The 5128-nt window shown below is 38.2% G+C and overlaps 1 long non-coding RNA gene across 1 annotated transcript; it reads left to right on the top strand.

Moving 5' to 3' along the window:
- The first annotated feature begins 586 nt into the window (after positions 1–586).
- LOC145791067 (uncharacterized) lies at positions 587–2359 on the top strand. Its single transcript, XR_014330716.1, has 2 exons — positions 587–996; positions 1084–2359. It is a non-coding gene; the product is annotated as an uncharacterized LOC145791067 (long non-coding RNA).
- The last annotated feature ends 2769 nt before the right edge of the window (positions 2360–5128 follow it).

Raw genomic sequence — 5128 nt, 5'->3', positions numbered from 1 at the left:
TTCATTGCACAAGGATATGTGGACTTCTATCTTGTTGCTCAGGGAGCTTTTTATTAGTACTTTGAACCCTCGAGCCTACAAGTGTATATATGAGGTTTACTGTCCTTCCCAATTTGCCAAGCAATTTGGGCTCACTCAGGGAATTCCTATCCCTCTCTGCAGCTTCTCCAATGCCAATCTTACAGTTAGAGACCTGAAAGTGCCCAAAACCCAATTAAAGGAAGCAACATTTAAACTGTTACAAGATTTGAGCGAGTTTAAATTTACTCCTTTCATTTCTCATGGCACAGCTTTGAAAATATTTCAAAGTTAGTAGATAGCCAATATGGAGGTGTACCTGCCAATACCTCCTAAAGATTTGTTGGTAGGGCTAGATGTATCCTCTCAAGACAAGCCCAAAGAGACTGGGATCACCATCACTTCTTTTACTGCTCTTGGTATCCCAGCTCCTACTCCTGTTGCTTCTTTTCCTCCTCAAGGATCACTAGGGTTGCTTCGAAGAAAGGTATGCATTCTTACTGCCCCTTTTCTATTTCCTTTTATAATGCCTTGCTCATTTGTTTATAATTTCTATTCTTGTTATAAGAGCTCCACAAGATGACTCTCATCAGAGAGCTCAAGCTTTAAACATTCTTAAGGGCAAGCAACAACAACAGAAGAAAAGAAAACTTTTACTTGATCTTAAAGAACCTAAGGCTCACTTGGAAGAGAAGGAAAGAGAGACACCATTGAAAAGAATGAGAAAAATAACAGTTTCTCCTTCTGACCTTATTGGTGATCCTACTCACGATGCAGCTGCCAAAGCAGTGGAAGAAGAGCACTCCAAAGAAATTATTGCATTTTAGAGGTCTGAAAAGAAGAGGTAGCAACAAATACTAAGGAATGAAGCTGCTGCTGTTGGTGTACTACAAAAGGAAGCTACAAGGAAGAAACAAACTGCTGAGCATTACTCCACTCGCAGTTCTCCAACCAGCACCGCTACAACCTTTGAAGCTGGTAATTTCCTTCAATCCCTTTTGATAATTTTCCTTTCCAGGATTTTAGCATAGAATTAATACCTTCTCCTTATTTTCTGATATGCAGAGACAACCATTCCAATCCCTCCTTTATCAACACTGGCTCCTTCTGCATTGCCTACAGATGAAGGGCCCTCTTTAACTTCTATAAAGCTGGAAGTAATCTCAAAAGGAAAAAGGAAGACTCACACTAAAGTGCTAATGAATATAGAGCCTATCTAGACAATACTTCCATTTCCTAGCTCTACACTCTTAATGCCCTATATCTTTCCTTTTGTGAAGCAAAGCCTTATACCTTTCTTATGTCCAGGTTTAATTTCGTACCTACCTCATTCATCCTTTGTTTCATCTCAATGTACTCTTCTTACAATCCTGGTTGTCCCTTTATCACCTGAGACAATTCCGGTTGTCACTTCATCTTTAGTGATAACTAGTACCCCCAAAGAAGATACTAGTAACTCACCCATCCATTCTCTACCATCCATCTCCAGTCTTTATTCTCTAGACTTGCCGGTGGTCAGGACTATTGATACTGCTAGGGAAACTTCCACTCATTCTCCTATCCCCATGCTTTCATCTCCTTCTTCATCCGGTGACTCCTCTGTATTGCTAATGTCAGAGGAAGAAGTAGACATTTTTGAGGCTCAGCTGGCCAGCTTATTTGACATATCTTCACTAGTTCGAGTGTCAAGCAGTGAAACTAAGCCATTGATCCTTGTTGGCTCCCTTTAGAGATTGTTAAGAGCTCTACCACCACCACTAAAGTTTCCTTACCTCGGGTGGACTTGGGCACTTGTTTGGATCTAATGCGATCATTCTCAAGGATTCCATTTGAAGCCTTACAAAATCCTATCATAAAAATGGTTTCCTCGAATGCTATAAAGTTTTTGAGTGATCCAACATGGCATTCTCAAGCCACTTAACCCAGGCAGCAGCCACCATAGATTTTTATATCAATATCTGCCATATGGCCAAGGTTGCAGAAGAGAGACTATCGAAGGACAAGGAGTTTGTCTCCTATATACATGCTGAAGTGTTCTAATGAATGGACAACATTCCTATGCCTCTCAATTTCGAATCCAACTCTTGAAGAAGAAAGCCCAACTAGAAGAGGAGCTAGTAGTAGTCAATCTAGCTTTGGATCAAAATGTCAAAAAGCTGCAAATTACTAATCAAGGACTGATTGACAGAAGACAAGACATGGCTACAGCCATTCAATTGTTCCCATCCCTTAGGAGTAGAGAATTAATTGTAAGCGAACAACTGAAACATTGTACTGATTTTTGGGCCAATTTATGGCTACATGTATTTAGTTCATTATGAAATGAAATCATTATTTATTATTTGAGTGTTTTATGCTCTCTTGTTTACTCTTACTTAGCATTTCTCACACTTCTTGTATTTTCCACACAGTTGGGTAATAAGGTTTCAAATATCTGTCATTGATTTTCTTGGGATGCACATATCCATTTAGATTTATCAAATGGTATGTTCCCCTAGGCAAGACTCTATGAACTTGATATGGTCCTTCCCAATTAAGTGACCATTTGTCAAATTTGTGGCTCTTGATTCCTATTGGCAGTATTGTCTTCCATACTAAATCTCTTTCATCAAAACTGATGTGCTTGACTTTCTTATTATAGCTTCTGGTTGTCTTTTTCTTTTGGAAGAGGATATTGTTTAATGCCAAAATTCTAGCCTCATCCACATATTCTATCTCCAAGAACAAGCTTTGATGATATTGCTCAGTAGTTAACTGGTCTTGACATTTTACCCTCAAGGATTTAATGTTAATTTCTACAGGCAACACTGCATCATGTCCATATACTAAGACATAAGGAGTGATCTTTGTACTTGACCTCGGAGAAGTCCTATAAGCCCATAGCACATCTAACAACAAGTTATGTCAATCCCTAGGATTATCTTCCACAACTTTGTGTATTCCTTTTTTCAAGGACTTGTTAGATGATTCAGCTTGATCATTTGCTTGTGCATAATAGGGGGTGGAATTGATAAGACTAATTCCAAATTCTGCTGCGAAAAACTTCACCATCTTTCCGTCAAATATAGTCTCATTATCTACAGTTATGGTCTGAGGGATGCCAAACATATGGATTAATTCTCTGATAAATTCAATGACCTTAGTATGATCCACAGCCTTATAAGACTTAGTTTCGACCAATTCAGTGAAGTAATCTGTGGCCACTAGAATGAAACAATGATACTTCGAAGAAGGTAGATATATTTTTCCTATCATATCCATTGCACATCCTCTAAATGGCCATGGTTTTACTACTGCATGTAAATCAGCAATTAGCATATGTCTTACCATGCAATGCTTTTGGCTCTATGCAATCCTTAAGGATGGTTAGCCAATAGTAGGAATGCCTTTGAAGCAACCATTCCATCTTCACACCAAGCTGATGGGCACCACAAATACCTTCATACACCCCAGCCATAGTAGTCAGCGCTTCTTTTGGCCCTTAACATTCCAACAACAATCCATCTGCTCTCCTTTTGTAAAGAGCATTACTATATACTATATATTGCAAGACTGTAACTTAATTTTTCTGCTAGCCTTCGAAAAAGTGCCAGTTAAATATTGAATGATTGGATGGCTCCAATCATGCTCTTCTAAGTTATTCTGGTTAACTTCTACCATGATACCCCTTTTAGCCAAAGGTGAAATTAACTTTTGATATGTTGCTTAACTTATGTCCACTTGGGTGTCACAATTTCTTCTGAAATTTGAGGCCTTCTAGGCTACATCATTGGCCTTGTGATTCATGAATCTTGGATATAAGTCACATTGGCTATCTGAAACTGAGAAAGCAGATCCAATGTAGCAACATAATATGGTAACATGCTTGCATTTTGATATTTGAAAATTCCTTTTACTTGATTGATTACCAATTGAGAATTTCCAAATATATCAACTGCGTGAGTGTAGCAATCCCAGTTTCGATCCTTCTTTCATGTTTTGCCACTTCGACTGGGCCGGTCGGGGGTCGAGCTGCCCAGTTAACTCGCGGGGGTCCAAGGGCAGCGCCCCTCAAAACAAAAATGCAAAATGCATTCGAAGTTGCTTGTCCACTCGAGCGGCCGTTTATGCGCTCGAACGGAGAATGTTTAATTTCAGAAGTTTGACCTGTCTACAAAAGTACTGGGATAATGTATTTGATGCTCGAGCGGGGCTTTCCACGCTCGAGCGGACCATGTGTTATATCAGTTCGTGAATCTGATATTTCACATCACTTTTGTATATCTCTCTCTCTAAAAACATTTCCTCTCCCTTCTCTTTACATTTCCTACCAAAAACCTCACAAGATCTTTGATTTCTCCAAATCCATTGGGATTTAGATCCAAGTCCTTCATCAAAGTTGGTTATCTAGGTGAGGGCTACGTTCTATGCGGTGGAGATCGAGTTTAAGCATCGTTGATTTTGGGGTTTTAACTCGTTTCTTCTTTAAAACTTGAGGTAGGGATTTTCTGCACTCTAATATGATTTTTAGCTTAGTTATTTGCCATTGTGTATAGATAATGAGATTTGGTTGTGGTTTGGACAAATCTAGGATTTGGGTGTGAAATGAAAATAGGGGTTTTGATGAATATGAGGTAAACGAGTATGGGGCTTGAATATAAGATCATGTTGTGCCAAAATAGTTGATTTTGGTGTTTGGGTTGATATTTGGTGAAAAGAGAATTTTGTCCTAATTTTGATTAAATTATTATTTTGCATAAATAATTGGGATTAACATTGAAAACGTGAAATTGGAAGGTTGTGATTATAAATGGTGATATTGGATATGTATTATCTCACCTATGGAAGTTTTGAATAAACTATTTATTTTGATATTGAACATCTCTTTAGAAATAATTGCATTGGGCTATCGGTGGAGGATAGCTATGATTGTTGTAGAAATTACATGAGGATTAGGCGATTTAATACTAATCCATTGTTAGTGTCATTGAATATGACCATGTTATAGATATATTGTATATGTATGTTTATTGGGAGGAGAAAGGGAATGTACTCCATATGTGATTATGTTTATAAATACATTGCATATGTATATTTGTTTGGGAGGAGAAAGAGGATGGACTCCATTTAA

Source organism: Camellia sinensis, chromosome 5 (genome assembly GCF_055761805.1).
Source record: "Camellia sinensis isolate YWXY chromosome 5, ASM5576180v1, whole genome shotgun sequence".
NCBI lineage: Eukaryota > Viridiplantae > Streptophyta > Magnoliopsida > Ericales > Theaceae > Camellia > Camellia sinensis.
The sequence above is the reverse complement of the archived record's forward strand: the minus strand, read 5'-3'. Positions and strand labels throughout refer to the sequence as shown.